Here is a 24,348-nt window from a genome sequence, read left to right as displayed (position 1 = left end):
TGAGCTTGACAGACTCCAACGTGAAGGGGTCATAGCACTGATCAAGTTTAACGAGTGGGCCAGTCCTATTGTTCCTGTGTTGAAGAGTGATGGAACTGACAGGATTTATGGAGACTACCCATTACAATTAACTGATTTTCGAAACAGGATCAGTACCCATTATCAAAGGCTGATAACCTGTTCGCCATGCTAGCTGGTGGAAAGTCGTTCACTAAACTGGATCTGACGTCGGCCTATATGACACAAGAACTTGTCGACACTTCGAAGAAACTCACCTGCGTCAACACCATAAAGGATTGTTTGTCTACAAGTATCCTTTTGGAATTCGTTCGGCTGCAGCCATATTTCAGAGGAATATGGAAAGCCTACTGAAGTCCGTCCCCAGAACTGTCGTGTTTCAAGATGACATTCTGGTCACAGGTCACGACACTACTGAACATCTGAACAATCTTGAAGAAGTCCTACATCAGCTGGACAAAGTAGAGCTCAGGCTGAAACTTTCCAAGTGTGTCTTCATGGCACCTGAAGTTGAATTCCTGGGAGGAAGATTGCTGCTGATGGCATCAGGCCTACTGATTCAAAAACCAAGGCCATCAAAAATGCATCCAGACCTCAGAATGTAATGGAGCTGCATTCATTCCTTGGGCTACTCAACTACTTTGGTAATTTTTTACCCAGATTGAGCACTTTGTTAGAACCACTGCATGTGCTACTCAGAAAAGGCGACAACTGGGTCTGGGGTGTGTCTCAAGATAGAGCCTTTGAGAAAGCTAAGAATCTGCTCTGTTCAAACAAGTTGCTTGTTCGTTATGATCTGTGTAAGCGTCTTGTATTGGCCTGTGATGCTTCATCATATGGGGTTGGCTGTGTACTCCAACAAGCAAATGAGTCGGGTAGGCTACAACCTGTTGCGCGTGCCTCGAGAAGTTTGTCAAAGGCAGAAAGAGCTTATAGCATGGTAGAAAAAGAAGTTATGGCCTGTGTGTATGGGGTCAAAAAGATGCAAAGATGAACTCAAAACAGATCACAAGCCATTAATTTAATTGTTTTCAGAAAACAAAGGGATTAATACCAATGCATCGTCCCGTATCCTGAGATGGGCATTGAGATTGTCTGCCTATGATTACGTTATTCGTCATAGACCTGGCACTGAGAATTGTGCCGATGCACTGAGTCATCTGCTTTGGAGATGCCTCAACCTGCAGATCTACTGTTAGTAATGGATGCTTTTGAGAGTGAAGGAACACCTGTCACTGCTCAACAAGTTAGGATCTGGACCAGCCATGATCCTATTTTATCGATTGTGAAACGTTGTGTCCTCAGTGGTGATTGGTCTGCAATACTCATGTAAATGGGTGATGAGACCAAACCTTATAACCGTCGCAAAGATGAACTGTCCATTCAGTCAGATTGTCTACTGTGGGGCAATCGTGTTGTCATGCCGAAGAAAGGTCGAGAGAAATTTGTACATGAACTACATAGCACTCATCCTGGTATTGTCATGGTTAAAGCCATTGCTAGAGCTCATGTATGGTGGCCTGGAATTGACTCTGACCTGGAATCATGTGTGCATCAGTGTAATACTTGCATGCAGCTAAGTAAAGTACCAGCGGAATCTTCGCTGAGTCTTTGGTCGTGGCCATCTAAACCATGGTCGAGGATCCACATCGATTTTGCAGGGCCTTTCCTGGGAAAGATGTTTTCTGTTGTGCTGGATGCATATTCAAAGTGGATAAGAACATAAGAATTAGGAACAGGAGTAGGCCATCTAGCCCCTCGAGCCTGCTCCGCCATTCAACAAGATCATGGCTGATCTGGCTGTGGACTCAGCTCCACTGACCTGCCCGCTCCCCGTAACCCTTAATTCCCTTATTGGTTAAAAATCTATCTTTCTGTGACTTGAATACATTCAATGAGCTAGCCTCAACTGCTTCCTTGGGCAGAGAATTCCACAGATTCACAACCCTCTGGGAGAAGAAATTTCTTCTCAACTCGGTTTTAAATTGGCTCCCCCGTATTTTGAGGCTGTGTCCCCTAGTTCTCGTCTCCCCGACCAGTGGAAACAACCTCTCTGCCTCTATCTTGTCTATCCCTTGCATTATTTTAAATGTTTCGATAAGATCACCCCTCATTCTTCTGAACTCCAAGGAGTAAAGACCCAGACTACTCAATCTATCATCATAAGGTAACCCCTCATCTCCGGAATCAGCCTAGTGAATCACCTCTGTACCCCCTCCAAAGCTAGTATATCCTTCCTTAAGTAAGGTGACCAAAACTGCACGCAGTACTCCAGGTGCAGCCTTAACAATACCCTATACAGTTGCAGCAGGACCTCCCTGCTTTTGTACTCCATCCCTCTCGCAATGAAGGCCAACATTCCATTCGCCTTCCTGATTATCTGCTGCACCAGCAAACTAACTTTTTGGGATTCATGCACAAAGACCCCCAGGTCCCTCTGCACCTCAGCATGTTGTAATTTCTCCCCATTCAAATAATATTCCCTTTTACTGTTTTTTTTCCCAAGGTGGATGACCTCACACTTTCTGACATTGTATTCCATCTGCCAAACCTTAGCCCATTCGCTTAACCTATCTAAATCTCTTTGCAGCCTCTCTGTCTCCTCTACACAACACGCTCTCCCACTAATCTTTGTGTCATCTGCAAATTTTGTTACACTACACTCTGTCCCCTCTTCCAGGTCATCTATGTATATTGTAAACAGTTGTGGTCCCAGCACACCACTAACCACCGATTTCCAACCTGAAAAGGACCCATTTATCCCAACTTTCTGTTAGCCAGCCAATTCTCTATCCATGCTAATACATTTTCTCTGACTCCGCGTAGCTTTATCTTCTGCAATAACCTTTTGTGTGGCACCTTATCGATTGCCTTTTGGAAATCTAAATACACCACATCCATCGGCACACCTCTATCCACCATGCTCGTTATATCCTCAAAGAATTCCAGTAAATTAGTTAAACATGATTTCCCCTTCATGAATCCATGCTGCGTCTGCTTGATTGCACTATTCCTATCTAGATGTCCTGCTATTTCTTCCTTAATGATAGCTTCAAGCATTTTCCCCACTACAGATGTTAAACTAACCGGCGTATAGTTAACTGCCTTTTGTCTGCTCCCTTTTTTAAACAGAGGCATTACATTAGCTGCTTTCCAATCCGCTGGTACCTCCCCAGAGTCCAGAGAATTTTGGCAGATTATAACGAATGCATCTGCTATAACTTCCGCCATCTCTTTTAATACCCTGGGATGCATTTCATCAGGACCAGGGGACTTGTCTACCTTGAGTCCCATTAGCCTGTCCAGCACTACCCCCCTAGTGATCGTGTTTGTCTCAAGTACCTCCCTTCCCACATTCCTGTGACCAGCAATTTTTGGCATGGTTTTTGTATCTTCCACTGTGAAGACCGAAGGAAAATAATTGTTTAAGGTCTCAGCCATTTCCACATTTCCCATTATTAAATCCCCCTTCTCATCTTCTAAGGGACCAACATTTACTTTAGTCACTCTTTTCCGTTTTATATATCGGCAAAAGCTTTTACTATCTGTTTTTATGTTTTGCGCAAGTTTACCTGCGTAATCTATCTTTCCTTTCTTTATTGCTTTCTTAGTCATTCTTTGCTGTTGTTTAAAATGTTCCCAATCTTCTAGTTTCCCACGAACCTTGGCCACCTTATACGCATTAGTTTTTAATTTGATACTCTCCTTTATTTCCTTGGTTATCCACGGCTGGTTATCCCTTCTCTTACCGCCCTTCTTTTTCACTGGAATATATTTTTGTTGAGCACTATGAAAGAGCTCCTTAAAAGTCCTCCACTGTTAACATAGAAAATAGGTGCAGGAGCAGGCCATTCAGCCCTTCTAGCCTGCACCGCCATTCAATGAGTTCATGGCTGAACATGAAACTTCAGTACCCCCTTCCTGCTTTCACGCCATACCCCTTGATCCCCCGAGTGGAAAGGACTTAATCTAACTCCCTTTTGAATATATTTAGTGAATTGGCCTCAACTACTTTCTGTGGTAGAGAATTCCACAGGTTCACCACTCTTTGGGTGAAGAGGTTTCTCCTTATCTCGGTCCTAAATGGCTTACCCCTTATCCTTAGACTGTGACCCCTGGTTCTGGACTTCCCCAACATTGGGAACATTCTTCCTGCATCCAACCTGTCCAAACCCGTCAGAATTTTAAACATTTCTATGAGGTCCCCTCTCACTCTTCTGAACTCCAGTGAATACAAGCCCAGTTGATCCAGTCTTTCTTGATAGGTCAGTCCCACCATCCCGGGAATCAGTCTGGTGAATCTTCGCTGCACTCCCTCAATAGCAAGAATGTCCTTCCTCAAGTTAGGAGACCAAAACTGTACACAATACTCCAGGTGTGGCCTCACCAAGGCCCTGTACAACTGTAGCAACACCTCCCTGCCCCTGTACTCAAATCCCCTCGCTATGAAGGCCAACATGCCATTTGCTTTCTTAACCGCCTGCTGTACCTGCATGCCAACCTTCAATGACTGATGTACCATGACACCCAGGTCTCGTTGCACCTTCCCTTTTCCTAATCTGTCACCATTCAGATAATAGTCTGTCTCTCTGTTTTTACCACCAAAGTGGATAACCTCACATTTATCCACATTATACTTCATCTGCCATGCATTTGCTCACTCACCTAACCTATCCAAGTCACTCTGCAGCATCATAGCATCCTCCTCGCAGCTCACACTGCCACCCAACTTAGTGTCATCCGCAAATTTGGAGATACTACATTTAATCCCCTCGTCTAAATCATTAATGTACAATGTAAACAGCTGGGGCCCCAGCACAGAACCCTGCGGTACCCCACTAGTCACTGCCTGCCATTCCAAAAACTACCCATTTACTCCTACTCTTTGCTTCCTGTCTGACAACCAGTTCTCAATCCACGTCAGCACACTACCCCCAATCCCATGTGCTTTAACTTTGCACATTAATCTCCTGTGTGGGACCTTGTCGAAAGCCTTCTGAAAGTCCAAATATACCACATCAACTGGTACTCCTTTGTCCACTTTATTGGAAACATCCTCAAAAAATTCCAGAAGATTTGTCAAGCATGATCTCCCTTTCACAAATCCATGCTGACTTGGACCTATCATGTCACCATTTTCCAAATGCGCTGCTATGACATCCTTAATAATTGATTCCATCATTTTACCCACTACTGAGGTCAGGCTGACCGGTCTATAATTCCCTGCTTCCTCTCTCCCTCCTTTTTTAAAAAGTGGGGTTACATTGGCTACCCTCCACTCGATAGGAACTGATCCAGAGTCAATGGAATGTTGGAAAATGACTGTCAATGCATCTGCTATTTCCAAGGCCACCTCCTTAAGTACTCTGGGATGCAGTCCATCAGGACCTGGGGATTTATCGGCCTTAAATCCCATCAATTTCCCCAACACAATTTCCCGACTAATAAAGATTTCCCTCAGTTCCTCCTCCTTACTAGACCCTCTGACCCCTTTTATATCCGGAAGGTTGTTTGTGTCCTCCTTAGTGAATACTGAACCAAAGTACTTGTTCAATTGATCTGCCATTTCTTTGTTCCCCGTTATGACTTCCCCTGATTTTGACTGCAGGGGACCTAGGTTTGTCTTTACTAACCTTTTTCTCTTTACATACCTGTAGAAACTTTTGCAATCCGCCTTAATGTTCCCTGCAAGCTTCTTCTAGTACTCCATTTTCCCTGCCCTAATCAAACCCTTTGTCCTCCTCTGCTGAGTTCTAAATTTCTCCCAGTCCCCAGGTTCGCTGCTATTTCTGGCCAATTTGTATGCCATTTCCTTGGCTTTAATACTATCTCTGATTTCCATAGATAGCCACGGTTGAGCCACCTTCCCTTTTTTATTTTTACGCCAGACAGGAATGTACAATTGTTGTAGTTCATCCATGTGGTCTCCAAATGTCTGCCATTGCCCATCCACAGTCAACCCCTTCAGTATCATTAGCCAATCTATCTTAGCCAATTCATGCCTCATACCTTCAAAGTTACCCTTCTTTAAGTTCTGGACCATGGTCTCTGAATTAACTGTTTCATTCTCCATCCTAATGCAGAATTCCACCATATTATGGTCACTCTTCCCCAAGGGGCCTCGCACAATGAGATTGCTAATTAATCCTCTCTCATTACACAACACCCAGTCTAAGATGGCCTGACCCCTAGTTGGTTCCTCGACCTATTGGTCTAGAAAACCATCCCTTATGCACTCCAGGAAATCCTCCTCCACCGTATTGCTTCCAGTTTGGCTAGCCCAATCTATGTGCATATTAAAGTCACCCATTATAACTGCTGCTCCTTTATTGCATGCACTCCTAATTTCATGTTTGATGCCCTCCCCAACATCACTACTACTGTTTGGAGGTCTGTACACAACTCCCACTAACGATTTTTGCCCTTTAGTGTTCCGCAGCTCTTCCCATATAGATTCCACATCATCCAAGCTAATGTCTTTCCTAACTATTGCATTAATCTCCTCTTTAACCAGCAATGCTACCCCACCTCCTTTTCCTTTTATTCTATCCTTCCTGAATGTTGAATACCCCTGGATGTTGAGTTCCCAGCCCTGATCATCCTGGAACCACGTCTCCGTAATCCCAATCACATCATATTTGTTAACACCTATTTGCACAGTTAATTCATCCACCTTATTGCGGATACTCCTTGCATTAAGACACAAAGCCTTCAGCTTTGCTTTTTTAACACCCTTTGTCCTTTTAGAATTTTGCTGTACAGTGGCCCTTTTTGTTCTTTGCCTTGGGTTTCTCTGCCCTCCAATTTTCCTCATCTCCTTTCTGTCTTTTGCTTTTGCCTCATTTTTGTCTCCCTCTGTCTCCCTGCATAGGTTCCCATCCCCCTGCAATATTAGTTTAACTCCTCCCCAACAGCACTAGCAAACACTCCCCCTAGGACATTGGTTCCGGTCCTGCCCAGGTGCAGACCGTCCGGTTTGTACTGGTCCCACCTCCCCCAGAACCGGTTCCAATGCCCCAAGAATTTGAATGCCTCCCTGCTGCACCACTGCTCAAGCCATGTATTCATCTGCGCTATCCTGCGATTCCTACTCTGACTAGCACGTGGCACTGGTAGCAATCCCGAGATTACTACTTTTGAGGTCCTACTTTTTAATTTAGCTCCTAGCTCCTTAAATTCTTTTCGTAGGACCTCATCCTTTTTTTACCTATGTCGTTGGTACCAATGTGCACCACGACAACTGGCTGTTCTCCCTCCCATTTCAGAATGTCCTGCACCCGCTCCGAGACATCCTTGACCCTTGCACCAGGGAGGCAACATACCATCCTGGAGTCTCGGTTGCGGCCGCAGAAACGCCTATTTATTCCCCTCACCATCGAATCCCCTATCACTATCGCGCTCCCAATCTTTTTCCTGCCCTCCTTTGCAGCAGAGCCACCTACGGTGCCATGAACTTGGCTGCTGCTGCCCTCCCCTGATGAGTCATCCTCCCCAACAGTACTCAAAGCAGTGTATCTGTTTTGCAGGGGGATTACCACAGGGGACCCCTGCACTATCTTTCTTGCACTGCTCTTCCTGCTGGTCTTCCATTTCCTATCTGGCTGTAGACCCTTCTCCTGCGGTAAGACCAACTCATTACACGTGATACTCACGTCATTCTCAGCATCGTGGATGCTCCAGAGTGAATCCACCCTCAGCTCCACTTCCTCAATTGTGCCACCGTTTAATCTGTGTTTCCAGTCTACTTTAGCCAACTCTGCCCTCATCCCACTGTAGTCCCCTTTGTTTAAGCATAGTACGCTTGTTTGAGACACTACTTCCTCACGCTCAATCTGTATTACAAATTCAACCATACTGTGATCACTCATTCCGAGAGGATCTTTTACTCGGAGATCGTTTATTATTCCTGTCTCATTACACAGGACCAGATCTAAGATCGCTTGCTCCCTTGTAGGTTCTGTAACATACTGTTCTAAGAAACAATCGCGTATGCATTCTATGAATTCCTCCTCCAGGCTACCCCGTGCGATTTGATTTGACCAATCAATATGTAGGTTAAAATCCCCCATGATTACTGCCGTTCCTTTTCCATATGTCTCCATTATTCCCTTGATTATTGCCCGCCCCACCGTGAAGTTATTATTTGGGGGCCTATAAACTACGCCCACCAGTGACTTTTTCCTTTACTATCTCTAATCTCGACCCACAATGATTCAACATTTTGTTCATTAGAGCCAATATCGTCTCTCACAACTGCCCTGATATCATCCTTTATTAACAGAGCTACCCAACTGCTTCCCTTCTTGTCTATCTTTCCGAATCGTCAGATACCCCTGTATGTTTAATTCCCAGTCTTGGCCACCCTGCAACCATGTTTCTGTAATGGCCACCAAATCATACCCATTTGTAATGATTTGTGCCGTCAACTCATTTACTTTATTTCGAATGCTGCGTGCGTTTCGGTAAAGTGTTTTAATACTAGTTTTTAAACCATGATTTTTCGTTTTGACCTCTCCTGCAGCCCCTTTATATTCAGTGGCCCTTTTGGTTTTTTGCCTTGGGTCCCTCTGCCCTCCACTTTTACTCATCTCCTTTCTGTCTTTTGCTTTTGTCTCCTTTTTGTTTCCCTCTGTCTCCCTGCATTAGTTCCCATCCCCTGCCATATTAGTTTAACTCCTCCCCAATGGAGCTGTATTACTTTGTATAGAGTGTATTACTATGTCATCCAGTACATCTACAGCTACGATTGAGAACCTTCATGTCATGTTTGATACTCATGGCTTGCCTGACATTGTTGTGAGTGACAACGGATCTTGCTTCACAAGTCTGGAGTTTCAAGAGTTCATGAAACTCAATGGTATTAAACATGTGAAGTCAGCCCCATTCAAACCTGCTTCTAATGGTCAAGCAGAGCATGCTGTTCAAACGATCAAGCAGATTATGAAACGTGTAACTCAGGGTTCACTGCGGACTCGCTTGTCCTGTATACTGCTTACTTACAGGACCAGACCTCGTACGCTTACTGGGTCTCCTCTGCTGATCTATGATGAAGAGAAGTCTCAAGACCAAGCTCTCTCTTGTTCATCCCGATTTGAACGATCGTGTTGAAAACAGATGTCAAAGTCAGCAAGGGTATCATGATCGTGCTGCTGTGTCACGTGACATCTCTGTCAACGATCCGGTTTATGTACTGAACTATGGTCAAGGTCCAAAGTGGATCGCTGGTACTGTTACAGCCAAGGAGGGTAACAGAGTGTTTACTGTCGTGCTCAAGAATGGGAAAACATGCAGGAAACATGTTGATCAGATAAAACTGTGGCACACGGATGAACTGGAATTGCTTGAGGAAGATGCAGTCACTGACCAACCAACCAATGTTCATTCATCAGAGGATTTGCTGTCATTATTGAAATTGGACCTCCAGTCTCTGATGTGGTCATTACCACTCCCATCAGATCAGTTACTTAGCCTTCAGTCACAACTGACTCAGAACACTCGCCTAGAACTGAAGTTGAACTGAGACGATCAACTCGTGAGCAGAAAGTCCCAGACCGTCTTAATTTGTAAAAAGACTTATATTAAGATCTTGAAAGGGGATATTGTTATGTATTTATGCTTGGGGTCACCAGACACCAGTGGGCACCACTGTCGGAGGTCATCGGGCTGTACGCGCGCGTGCACGGTCACTGGTATATAAGCGCGGGTACCATGTCACGTGGGTTACTTTGGGCGCGAATAAAGTTGGATAAGGTTTGCACCCGAGACAGTTTACAGTAACAAGTCTTATGAGTCATTACATTCATTACAATCACACTCCTATGAAGCATCTTGGGATGTTTTACTGTGTTAAAGGCACTATATAAATGCAAATTGTTTTTGTACATTACAATAGTGACTACACTTCACAAAGTCCCTCATTGGCAGTGAGGAGCTGTGGGGTGCCCTGCGGAAGTGAAAGATGCTAATAAAAGTTTTTTTTTCTTTCTTTAGATAAACCATTCTGACATTAAAGAGAATGCAAGTTTACAGGCTAAAATTGTTTGGAGTGAGAAGCTTGTCACTTGGGTGAGGTAGTCTACAACCAATTCGAGGAGGATAAAGAAGTGTATCTGATCCGCTGCTGATTACAGTTTCCTATGCCCATAATCCATTTGCTTCTGAAAGAAGTCACTACATTACTGCAGTAGTTCTTCTATGCTGTATCTATACTGCCTTGCACTTGAGTCTTTGCCCAATCTGAATTCTGTAAAATATGCTCACCTCGAGTGTTTGTGTGCTCTTTAATTTGTAAATAAATATTATCGTGACTTTACCTTATCTGTGTGCTACTCGGTAATCCTTTTACAAAGCAGATGGAAGACAGAGTGTGAGCACACATTTGGTTACATTGTCACACCAGGGTCACATGACTGCTAAGAGCAGAATGCACAAGTTTGTGGGCGACAAAATCCACTTTCAGGAAGAGCCGTACAACTGTTGAAAGAGGAAAGAATACTTGAAAAGATTACGTTAACATTCAGCTTTTATCTGCCACTTCCTAAGATCGAAACTTAAGTTTGATTGATGAGTGCTTTCGCCAGGACTTCAGCAAAGCATAACGGCAAGCATGTAAAGTGTTCATGCAGCCACATTCCACCTTGTTCCAACTCTAAGGTACCAATAAGGGATAACAATAGAAATGTGAAAACTTCACACCATGTCCACTTGAACAGCAAAACACAAGCAGGGCACAATTATTGATTTTGTCCTTCCAAACTCGGGTTGCCTCTGGAGATAGCATTGTGATAACACTGGAGTGAAGCAGCGGTGGTTGTGGGATTGTCACTCGTTAAAGACGTGGTGAGAGAAACTTGAGGTGAGTAATTAAGAGCATCACGAAACATTAAAGCCTGCCAGTTTAAGTGTGATTTTTCCAATATTGTATTGAGTACTATTATGCCACATAAGTCGAATGACAATACCATTGATATATTGGCTTTCCACTGTGTTGTTATTTGACATTTTTAATTAAATAAATATGGTAAGAATTGGAGATGGCATTGACTCTCCAACAGGCAGACATTCAGAGCACTGAAAAAGTTGTTCGGCTTTTTCAAATAAAAGACTTAGGGCTAGATTTTCCACTTTTTTTGCATGCTTAACACCCACTTAACGTCCATTTTAATGCTGAAATGACATATCACGCCCATATATCGCCCATTTAGCCACAAAATGGAAACTGCTGGACATTTTTCGGAAACTTATCACCAAGCGTTACTTTCCCCATGTGCGTAACGCCGGGAAAAAATAATACCGCCCACTCACTTTTTTTGGGCGGAATCATCAGAATGGACGAAATCAACGTCCATGATATTGCTCAGCATTACTTTCCGCACAGAATTAACGCCGAGATTCAATAATACTGCCCCGCCCACTTTTTTTTTGTCGTAAAGATCATATTTGCCGAAACTAATCGCCATGAGATTGCCTGGCGTCACTTTCACCATTTCGCACACATATCGCCCACAATATCGCTCGCCCAAAAAACCGCCCAGAAAAAGTGGAACTAACCGGAACTAATCACAGCGTTATGGACGCCATGTTCTACATCACATGTCGCGTCCTTTAAAAGGCTGCTGTGTTTCAATCCTGGGGGAGTTCGGATGTACTCTGGAGGTCGCTGGAGTTGATGTGAACATCTGTACAAACATCTTGACCATACTGTGACCGATTGGAATTTAATAGGTGTCTTCGTCAGGACATTCCTTCTTTGTGACCAATTGGTGGAAAACAGAGAGCTATTGCAATGGGGCCTGTCCTTTCTCACCCTCTCTTGATGACCAATTACATGCTGCAGACTTGAGATGGCCGAAGGTACGCTCCACAGCATTATGTGCCCAATGTAAGACGTGCCAGACTGATGAGGAGGACCAGACGTTACACCCCCCGCAAGTACAGGGAGAAGCAGTCTTACCTCGACTTGCCCGACACCTCCTGCCTTCGGAGACTGCGCTTCCACAAAGAGGCTATCACTGAGGTATGCCAGCTCATCAGGGAAGATCTGCAGCCTGCCAGCACCATCAGTACTGCACTGTCTGTCGAGGTCAAAGTCACCGCGGCACTGTTGTTCTACGCGTCGGGTTCTTTTCAGGCCTCAGCTGGCAATATTTGCGGTCTGTCTCAGCATGCCACACATTGCTGCATTAGACAGGTCACTGAAGCCCTGTATGCACGTAGGAGGGACTTGATCAACTTCGCTGTGACCAGGGAGGCACAAAGTGAGAGGGCTCTAGGATTCTCCAGAATTGCAAACTTCCCCAAGGTGCAGGGAGCAATAGACTGTACGCACATCACAATGCGGGCACCTTTTCAGGATGCAGCGGTTTTCAGGAATCGCAAGGGATTCCATTCCCTGAAGTCCAACCCGTTGTCGACCACCAGCAAAATTTCCGGGCAGCATCCATGATGCTCACATCCTGCGTGAGAGCACTGTATATGACTTGTTTAACAATCAGCCACAAGATCAATGCTGGATGTTTGGTGACAAAGGATGTGGCCTTGCCACCTGGCTGATGACCCCACTGCGTGACATCCACACCAAAGCCGAGAGGTGATACGAGAGCCACAGAGCCACTTGCAATATCGTGGAGAAAACCATTGTAGTGCTTAAGCAGCGCTTTAGATGCCTGAACCACTCAGGAGACGAGCTCCAATACCACACTAAGCAGGTAGCCCAATTTGTGGTGGTGTGCTCCATGCTGCACAACTTGGCTATCAGGAGGGGACAAGAATTGTCTGATGAGTCTGACAGTCCACAGAGAGAGGAAGAGGCGGACGAGGAGGTGTACGCTGACATTGACCCAGACAATCAGGGTGATGCTGAAGCCATGCCTGTGGTGGCATGATAGCTGCAAGAGCCTTACATCAGGAGCTCATCAATGAGCGCTTTGTCTGAAAAAACTTTGGTGTTATTTACAAGGCTGACACACTGCTGGGTGTGCAGGTCATAAATCAATGGTGGGTGTCACCTTAGTGACAGTTAAAGTTTAAGTTGATTGAATTAAAAAGTGTAATTATACCTTTTGATGTTAAGGAATCACCAGCGTGTAACGGTGTAGCTATCGCAGCCAATGCACAAGGTTTTGTTAAATAAAAAACATTTAAATCGAACAGTTGTCTGAAATCATTAGTATTTCTGTAAAAAAATAACCCTCCCCCCCCCCCCCCACTTCTCCTCCCCACCTCGACCCCTTCCCCTCCTGACTCCAAACCGCCTGGTCGAAGAGCTCCTCAGGCGATGCTTCACTCGGGGGGATAACGGCCGAACCGCTGCTTGGACGGATACGGGAGAGAACAGTCCCGAGGTGGAAACGTGCTCCGAGACAGAAGCAAAATGTTGCTCCTGGCTCTCATGTGTGGTTGGCTGCCGCGCTCCGGGACCACTGGGAGCCCTCTAGCACCAGTATTCCTGGCTACCAGCTCCAGGGTCTCCACCACCCCTTCCATGTTATATATTATTTGTTGGACAAAAACTCGGTGCTAAGTATGGTCTTGGTGCTTAGTCGGCTTTTTGCTGCTGGTGAATCTCCTTTGTGCCTCCCACAACAGCCAAACAAGCACACACCACAGCCACACACGCTTTCAGTCCCTCTCAGCTCTCTCTCTCTCCGTCTCCTCTTCTGCACGTCATGATGACCCTTGACCTCCTGAATCACGGGAATCGAGCGTTGCCATGCCGTTGCTCAGGATGGCAACACTTTACGGCAGAAGGTCAACGAGATTTAACGCTACCGCCCATTTCATATCGCTCGCGGTAACACCCAATTTAAAAAATGGAGACTAGGTGCTTTGAGAATGGGCGAGAAGCCGGCGATCTGAAACCCATTTTTACCGCTCACGCCGGAAATAACGCCCATTTTTGGGCGATATGCATAAAAATGTAAAATCTAGCCCTTGAATTTATATAGTGCCTTATCACTTCTCTTAAACATCTTGAAGCACTTTACGTACAAGGAATTTCTTGAAGTGTAATGACTATTGTTATGCACAATCTTTTGCACAGCAAGATCCCACAAGTACCAATGAGATAAATGATCAGTTAATCTGTTTTTGGTTGGTGTTAAATAAGGAAGAAACATTGACCAGGAGACAATTGTTCTTCCAATAATGCTCCAAGTTCTTTAGCATATGAACCACTTTTACCATCAGAGGCAGACAGAGTGTTACACTATGTTAGCTACTGCTGGAACTTGGCATCCCATTCAAAGAATAGCACCTCTAAAAATACAGCGTTTCCAAAGAAGTGCATTACAGTGTCAGTCTTTACTCAGATGATTGTGGGTTCAAGCCCTACTACTAACCAGAGCACATAATCTGGCTGACACCTCAGTGCAGAACTGAAGGAGTGCTGCATTATCAGATGTGCCATCTTTTGGACGAGACATTAAATCAAAGCCTTGTCTGCCTGTTCAGGTGGGCATAAATAATCCCATGGCACTATTCAAAGAACAATAGGCAGTTTTCCCAATATTCCTCCTTCAACAAACACCATCAGAAACAGATTAACAAGACATTGAATCATAGAAGGTTACAGCACAGGAGGCATATCGGCCCGTCGAACCCATGCCGGCTCTCTGCAAGAGCACTTCAGCTAGTCCCACTCCCCCACCCTTTCCCCATAGCCCTGCATTTTTGTTCGTTCAGGTACTTATCCAACTCCCTTTTGAAAGCCACAATTAAGTCTGCCTCCATCACCCTTTCAGGCAGTGCATTCCAGATCCAAACCACTCGCTATGTAAAAAGATTGTTCCTCATGTCGCCTTTGGTTCTTTTGCCAATGTAAGAATATGTGTGTTTATCAATGATAACATTGATTCTGTGTATGTATAAAAGTGTCGATTATACGGAAAGGCTGAGTGTTGAAACAAAATGGAAGCCCACAGGCTTCCAGCATGGCCTGTTTGTGTATTGTCTTAATTGGAAAGCCATTAACTTAATCTAATCAAGAGATGGCTGGGCCAGTCCAGACAGCCACATGTGTGAGGAGAGCCAATAAGGAACTGCCCTGGAACCAAGATCCAATCCTGAGGCTTTCTGAGGACAGTGGATTTAAGGAGTATAAGAACTCAGCCAAAGACGTTTCTGTTTTTTCTCTCCTGGACACAAGGCAAGACCTCCTGCTCAAAGACCAGCCAAAACAGTAGACTGTGTGCTCATCCAGCCGGCTCGAAGGAAGTAAAGTATATCGCTTTTTATTGTAAACTCATTGTATCTCTGTTGTAAATAAGGTAAATTCGTAGGATAATTGACGAGTGCTGTTAGATGTGCATGTGTGTGTGTTTTTAATAAACTGTTCCGAATTGTTTTAAAAGAATCGTCTCACTGTCAATTTAATGCCAGAGATTTAGAAATCTTACACCAATCACCTTAAATCTGTGTCATAGAATCATAGAAATTTACGGCACGGAAGGCCATTTCGGCCCAGCGTGTCCATGCCGGCTGACAAACAGCTATCCAGCCTAATCCCACTTTCCAGCTCTTGGTCCGTAGCCGTGCAGGTTACAGCACTTCAAGTGGACATCCAAGCACCCCCTTAAAAGTCGCTGGAGAAATACCACCAACAACGTCTCCGCAAGATCCTACAAACCCCCTGGGAGGACAGATGCACCAACATTAGCGTCCTCGACCAGGCCAACATTCCCAGCATTGAAGCACTGACCACACTTGATCAGCTCCGCTGGGCAGGCCACATTGTTCGCATGCCAGACACTAGACTCCCAAAGCAAGTGCTCTACTCAGAACTCCTTCATGGCAAATGAGCCAAAGGTGGACAGCGTAAGCGTTACAAGGACACCCTCAAAGCCTCCCTGATAAAGTGCAACATCCCCACTGACACCTGGGAGTCCCTGGCCAAAGATCGCCCTAAGTGGAGGAAGCGCATCCGGGAGGGCACCTCGAGTCTCGTCGCCGAGAGCATGCAGAAATCAAGCATAGGCAGCGGAAAGAGCGTGCGGCAAACCAGTCCCACCCACCCTCAATGACTATCTGTCCCTTCTCTGACAGAGACTGTGGTTCTCGTATTGGACTGTACAGCCACCTAAGAACTCATGTTAAGAGTGGAAGCAAGTCTTCCTCGATTCCAAGGGACTGCCTATGATGATGATAATGATGAAATGTGATGAGGGTTTTTGCCTCTACCACCCTTTCAGGCAGTGAGTTCCAGACCCCCACAACCCTCTGGGTGAAGAGATTTCTCCTCATATCTCCTCTAAATCTCTTACCAATTACTTTAAATCGATGTCCCCTGGTTGTTGACCCTTCTACCAAGTGAAATAGGTCCTTCCTATCCACTATATCTAAGCCCCTCATAATTTTATACACCTCATTAAGGTCACCCCTCAGCCTCCTCTGTTTCAAGGAAAACAAACCCAGCCTATTCAATATTTCCTCATAGCTAAAATTTTCCAGATCAGGCAACATCCTCGTAAATCTCCTCTGAACCCTCTCCAGTGCAATCATAACTTTCCTGTAATGAGGTGACCAGAACTACACGCAATACTCTAGCTGAGGCCTTACTAGTGTTTTATAGAGTTGAAGCATAACCTCCCTGCTCTTGTATTCTATGCCATGACTAATAAAGGCAAGTATTCCATATGCTTTCTTCACCACTTTATCTACCTGGCCTGCTACCTTCAGGGATCTGTAGTCCTACACTCCAAGGTCCCTTTATTCCTTTACACTTCTCAGTGTCCTACCATTTAATGTGTATTCCCTTGCCTTGTTAGCCCTCACCAAATACATTAGCTTATACTTCTCTGGATTGCATTCCATTTGCCACTGTTCTGCCCACCTGACTAGTTAATTGATGTAATGAGGTGACCTGCAGTCTGCAGCTTTGTTCTTCATTATCAACCACACAGCTGATTTTAGTATCATCTGCAAACTTCTTAATCATATCCCCTACATTCAAGTCCAAATCATTGACATATACCACAAATAGCAAGGGACCTAGTACTGATCCCTGCGGAACCCCACTGGAAACACTTTTCCAGTCACAAAAATACACATCAACCATTACCCTTTGCTTCCTGCCTCTGAGCCAATTTTGGATCCAACTTGCCGCTTTGCCCTGGATCCCATGGGCTTGTACTTTCGGAGCCAGTCTGCCATGTGGGACCTTTACCAAAAGCCTTGCTAAAATCCATATGCACCACATAAAAAGCACTACCCTTATCGAACTTCCGTGTTACCTCTTGAAAAAATTCAATCAAGTTAGTCAGACACGATCTTCCTTTAACAAATTCATGCTGACTGTCCTTGATTAATCCGTGTCTTTCCAAATGAAGGTTTATCCTGTCCCTCAGAATTTTTTCCAATAATTTTCCCACCACCAAGGTTAGGCTGACTGGCCTGTAATTACTCGGTCTATCCCTTTCTCTCTTTTTAAAGAACGGTACAACATTAGCAGTCCCCCTGTCCTCTGGCACCACACCTGTAGCCAGACAGGATTGTCCTTTGGTTCTCGACCCTTCCGCCAATGGGACCAATTTCTCTCTGTCTACTCTGTGTAGACCCCTCATGATTTTGAACACCTCTATCAAATCTCCTCTGAACTTTCTCTGCTCTAAGGGGAATAATCCCAGCTTCTCTAGTTTATCCACATAACCGAAGTCCCTCATCCTGGGAATTATTCTCGTAAAGCTTTTCTGCACCCTCTCTAAGGCTTTCACATCCTTCCTAAAGTGCGGTGCCCAGAATTGGACACATTTGAGGCCAAACCAGTGTTTTACACAGATTCATCGTAACTTCCTTGCTTTTGTACTCTCTGCCTTTAATTATGAAACCCAGGATCCCATATGCTTTTTTAACTGCTTTCTCAACCTGCCCTGCCACCTTTGTGCACATATACCTCCAGATCTCTCTGTTCATGCACCCTCTTTAGGATTGTACCCTTTAGTTTGTAATGCCTCTTCTTGTTCTTCCTACCAAAATGTATTACTTCACACTTTTCTGCGTTGAATTTCACCTGCCAGGTGTCCGCCCATTTCGCTAGCCTGTCTATGTCTGCTTGCAATCTATCACTATCCTCCTCACTGTTCACTATACTTCCAAGTTTTGTGTCATCTGCAAATTTTGAAATTGTGCCCCGTACACTCAAGTCCAACTCATTAATATATATCAAGAAAAGTAGTGGTCCTAGGGTCCGACCCCTGGGAACACCACTGTCTACCTTCCTCCAGTCTGAAAAACAACCGTTCACTGCGACTCTCTCTCTTTCCTGTCACTTAGCCAATTTCGTATCCATGCTGCCACTGCCACTTTTATTCCGCTTCAACTTTGCTGGCAAGTAGCATTTTATCAAATGCCTTTTGGCAGGCCATGTACACTATATCAATCGCATTACCCTCATCAGCCCTCTGTTACCTCATCAAAAAACTTGATCAAGTTAGTTAAACATGATTTATCTTTAACAAATCCGTGCTAGCTTCCTGAATTAATCCACACTTGTCCAAGTGACTGTTAACTTTGTCCCTGATTATCATTTCTAAAAGCTTCCCCACGAAAGAGATTAAACTGACTGGCCTGTACTTGCTGGGCTTATCCTTACACTTTTTTTGAACAAGGGTGTAACATTTGCAGTTCTCCAGTCCTCTGGCAGCACCGCCGTATCCAAGGAAGATTGGAAGATTAGGGCCAGTACCACATTATTTTTGTCTGTGGACTTTGCTGTGCCAAAAATGACTACATAACGACACTTCAAAAGTAATACATAAGTCACCTTGCAAGATCCTGAGGATATGATATGGTGCAATGTAAATATGAAAGTTCCTTCTTGCTCAGATGCAGAAGGAAACTAGTGAAGTATGTCTCATTGAATCGGTTTCTTGGGGAAGGGTAAAAGATTCAGCTTTATGATTCAGACAAGGGGATTAAATGTGATTTAGACGAGGGGATTAAATGTAGTATCTCCAAATTTGCAGATGACACTAAGTTGGGTGGCAGTGTGAGCTGCGAAGAGGATGCTAAGAAGCTGCAGAGTGACTTGGATAGGTTAGGTGAGTGAGCAAATGCATGGCAGATGAAGTATAATGTGGATAAATGTGAGGTTATCCACTTTGGTGGTAAAAACAGAGAGACAGACTATTATCTGAATGGTGACAGATTAGGAAAAGGGGAGGTGCAACGAGACCTGGGTGTCATGGTACATCAGCCATTGAAGGTTGGCATGCAGGTACAGCAGGCGGTTAAGAAAGCAAATGGCATGTTGGCATTCATAGCGAGGGGATTTGAGTACAGGGGCAGGGAAGTGTTACTACAGTTGTACAGGGCCTTGGTGAGGCCACACCTGGAGTATTGTGTACAGTTTTGGTCTCCTAACTTGAGGAAGGACATTCTTGCTATTGAGGGAGTGCAGCGAAGGTTCACCAGACTGATTCCCGGGATGGCGGGACTGACATATCAAGAAAGACTGGATCAACTGGCTTGTATTCACTGGAGTTCAGAAGAATGAGAGGGGACCTCATAGAAACGTTTAAAATTCTGACAGGTTTAGACAAGTTAAATGCAGGAAGAATGTTCCCAATGTTGGGGAAGTCCAGAACCAGGGGTCACAGTCTAAGAATAAGGAGTAAGCCATTTAGGACCGAGATGAGGAGAAACTTCTTCACCCAGAGAGTGGTGAACCTGTGGAATTCTCTACCACAGAAAGTTGTTGAGGCCAATTCACTAAATATATTCAAAAAGGAGTTAGATGTAGTTCTTACTACTAGGGGGATCAAGGGGTATGGCGAGAAAGCAGGAATGGGGTACTGAAGTTGCATGTTCAGCCATGAACTCATTGAATGGCGGTGCAGGCGCGAAGGGCCGAATGGCCTACTCCTGCACCTATTTTCTATGTTTCTATGTTAATGGAGATGCTGATGAACTGGATGTGGTACCCAGCATAATGTAACAATTAAGGCTACATTGGACTGTGGTAAACACTCTGCAACAGCAACTAAATTCTCATCAAGGAGATTTTGTTTAAATCTACCAGCAAAATCATTTATACAAATACAGACATGGGATAGAAGAGAAAGTGACCTTGTAAAGAATCTAGAAAGAGGCAGTTCATAGTCACCAGCACAAATATAACAAATATTTAGCGCTGAGCTTGTGCTGATTTTTATTGTGTCCAACCTTCACTGTGGTCAGATTGCAGGCTGGTAGGTTGAATAGCTCGCAGATTGGGTAAGATTTTTGCTGTTGGTGTTGCTGTTGCAACGTGTTTAACGCAATCTAGCTGTGGTTTCAGCCTTTAGGGTTGGCCATTTAAGACTGAGATGAGGAGAAATTTCTTCACTCAAAGGGTTATGAATTTTTGAAATTCTCTACCCCAGATCCTGAGGATGCTCAATCGTTTAGAGTATATTCAAGACAGAGATTGATAGATTTTTGGATACTGAGGGAATCAAGGGATATGATTATTATGCATTTAAGGGGAGGCTAGATAAGCATATGAGGGAGAAGGGAATAGAGGGTTATGCACAGATTTAGATGAGGAAAGACGGGACGAGGCTGAAGTCGAGCATAAACGACGGCATGGACTAGATGGGATGAATGGCCTGTTTCTGTGCCATATATCCTATGTAATCCTATGTAATATGGGGAAAGTGGAGTTGAGGTAGAATATCAGCCATGATCTTATTAAATGGCAGAGCAGGCTCAAAGGACCAAATGACCTACTCCTGCTCCTATATCTTATGTTATGTTCTTTAGGTGTCAGCCATGGCTCAGTCGTAGCACTCTTCACCTCTGAGTCAGAAAGATGTGGGTTCAAGTCACACTCCCGAGACCTGGCCAAAAAATCTAAGCCGACACTTCAGTGCAGTACTGAGGGAGAGCTGCACTTTGAGGTGCCGTCTTTTGAACAAAATATTAAACCGAGTCTCCGTCTGCCCTCTCAAGTGAATGTAAAAGATCTCATGGCACTATTTCGAAGAAGAGCAGGGGAGTTCTCCCTGGTGTCTTGGCCAATATTTATCTTTCAACCAATATCACTTAATGAAAAACAGATTATCTGGTCATTAAGAAAGAAAAAGAAAGACTTGCATTTATATAGTGCCTTTCATTACCACCGGATGTCCCAAAGCATTTTTACAGCCAATAAAGTACTTTTTGAAGTGTAGTCGCTGTTGTAATGTAGGAAATGTGGCAGACAATTTTCACACAGCAAGCAACAAACAGCAATGTGATAATGACCAGATAATCTGTTTTAGATATTGATTGAAGAATAAATGTTGACCAGGATAATTCCCTTGCTCTTCTTCGAAATAGTGTCATAGGATCTTTGCATCTCTGGAGTGGGACTTCAACTCACAACCTTCTGACTCAGAGGCGAAAGTGCTACCCACTGGACCACAGCTGACACATGTATCACATTGCTGTTTGTTGCTTGCTGTGCAAAAATTGTCTGCCGCATTTCCTACATTACAACAGCGACTACATTTCAAAAAGTACTTTATTGGCTGTAAAACGCTTTGGGACATCCGGTGGTCATGAAAGGCACTATATAAATGCAAGTCTTTCTTTTTCTTTCTTAATGACCAGATAATCTGTTTTTCATTGTGATGTTGGTTGAAAGATAAATATTGGCCAAGACACCAGGGAGAACTCCCCTGCTCTTCTTCGAAATAGTGCTATGAGATCTTTTACATTCACCTATATGGCTCAGAGACATGAACTATATACAGCAGACATCTCAAAGCACTGGAGAAAAGTACCACCAGCGCTGCCTCTGCAAGATTCTGCAAATCCATTGGGAGGATAGATGCACCAACGTCAGTGTTCTCGCTCAGGTCAACATCCCAAGCATCGAAGCACTGACCACACTCGACCAGCTCCATTATGCGGCCACTTCATCCACATGCCCGACACGAGATTCTCGAAGCAAGTGCTCTATTCGAAACTCCTACATGGCAAGTGAGCCCCAGGTGGAAAGAGGAAATGCTTCAAGGACACTCTCAAAGCCTCCTTAATAAAGTGTAACATCCCCACCGGCACCTGGGACTCCCCGGCCCAAGACCGCCCAAAGTGGAGGAAGAGCATCCGGGAGGGCACAGAGCACCTCGAGTTTCGTCGCCGAGAGCATACAGAAACCAAGCGCAAACAGCGGAAGGAGCGTGTGACAAACCAGGCTCCCCACCCACACTTTCCTTCAACCACTGTCTGCCCTACCTGTTACAGAGACTGTAATTCCCAGATAACTCACTTTTAGAGTGGAAGCATGTCTTCCTCGATTTCAAAGGACTGTCTATGATGATGATGATGGATGGACATTGCTGTTTGTGGGAACTTGCTGCGCACAAATTGGCTGCTGTGTTTCCTACAACAGTGACTACATTTCAAACAGTAATTAATTCGCTGTAAAGTGCTTTGGGACGTCTTGAGGTCATGAAAGGCACTATATAAATGCTGCCTGACCCACTGAGATTTCCACCATTTTCTGTTTTATTTCAGATTCTAGCATCTGCAGTATTTTGCTTTTGTACTATATAAATGCAAGTCTTTCTTTATTTCTTTTTTCTCTACATCAGAAGGATTTGGCCTGGCCAAGTTCCCTACAAGGCTGTGACTGGAAAAGTAACACAGCAACAGCTAGCACTTAAGCCAGATCTCCATGGTTATTCCAGGAACACAATAACTATTTTAGTTACACCTCAGTATTGTTCTACAATATCTGCACTGGATAATCAGCATCAAAGCTCATGCATAATTTGTCCTATGGAACTTGCCCTTATTTAGGTAATTGGCAACTTTTGAATTTTTTTTGAAGTCCAGAACAAGCTGCTAGACAGGAAGAGAGCAGGGAATGGGATCATGTCTTGAGTTCTGATTCTCCTTAAAACCTTAAACATATAAGACACAGGAATGTTACGATAAAAATATATATATTTTTAAAAACAGACTTTTGGTCTCTAATTTATATTTTTTAAATCTCCAAATAGCTTCTACAAAAACTGGTAGTTTGCAACTTACTTTGACATCCAAATTTCAAGTGTTTTGGGAGGTTGTGTGATGGAACTTGTTTAGAAGTGCACAGTACCATACCTTGGCTTTGGAAAAGTTCAAGACATTGACAGATGATTTACCAAAGTATTCAAACACAGACCTCCAGACATGCATAACATGGGCAAGAAGATTAAGAATAGAAATAGGCTGCCAATTGTGGATTAAGCCAGAACTTTCAGGGTAATTAATAATTTGGGAGTTGACAAAAGGTTCCAAATCTTGAGAAAGTAGAGATACAAAGGAAATATGCCATCAATTAGAAGGGTAAGAGGGTTAACCTTTCTCAGGAGGACCTTTTTGAGAAGGAGCGGTGAATAGAGTAAGAGAAATTGGAAGAAATGGCATAGGACTGGGATGGAAGCAAACATCTCATGGATAATAGGAAAAGTGCTCCACCTCACACTCAACAAGCACCCTGCTGGAGTGGAACTAAACTACAGAACCAGTGGGAACCTGTTCAACCTTCGTCGTCTCCAGACCAGATCCAAGACCGTCCCTATTACGCTCATAATAAAGGATGAAATCAAGTACTGTAAGCAATGAGTAAGTGTGACCTTAGCTCCTTTAATTAGACTCCAGAGTGCAGGTACCGCGTGGGAGGCCTGCTTGTATACAGTGCTCCCAAGGGATGCTGGGATCCCTTGGGACTCCAACAGGTAGGCCCTCTGGTGCTGGTGTGATACAGGTTGCCAAGGGTTAAATACATAATATCACTCCCTTGTAAAGTCAATAGTACACTTATTTACAGGGTGAGACGATCTGGGGCTTTTAGCTCCCTTGTCGATCATCTCGGTACAAAAGCAGGTGTGGGTGAGTTGGTTGGTTCTTCACTGGGCTGCTGGGGATGGTGAGTTTGGCTTCATGGTCAACCATGATGTCGGTTGCCAATTGTGTGTACGTTGGAGGGTCGAAGTTGGTGGGGTCCTCTTCGGGTTGCTCGTGGCTGTTAGTGAACCGCAATTTCATTTGGTCCAAGTGCTTTCTGCACGTTCGACCATTGGCCAATTTGACCTGAAACACCCTACTCCCTTCTTTGGCTGTGACCGTGCCAGCGAGCCATTTGGGATCATGTCCATAATTGAGTACAAACACAGGGTCATTGACCTCAATTTCAAGTGACAAGTTTGCGCGACCATGGTACATGCTTTGTTGATGCCGCCTGTCCTCCACATGATCATGGAGATCAGGGTTGTTTTGAGCGCCCTTTTCATGAGCAGCTCAGCTGGGGGAACCCCGGTGAGCGAGTGGGGTCTGATGTGGTAGCTGAGCAAAACTCAGGACACTCGGGTCTGAAGGGAGCCT

This window comes from Pristiophorus japonicus, chromosome 8 (genome assembly GCF_044704955.1).
Source record: "Pristiophorus japonicus isolate sPriJap1 chromosome 8, sPriJap1.hap1, whole genome shotgun sequence".
Taxonomy (NCBI): domain Eukaryota; kingdom Metazoa; phylum Chordata; class Chondrichthyes; family Pristiophoridae; genus Pristiophorus; species Pristiophorus japonicus.
The sequence above is the reverse complement of the archived record's forward strand: the minus strand, read 5'-3'. Positions refer to the sequence as shown.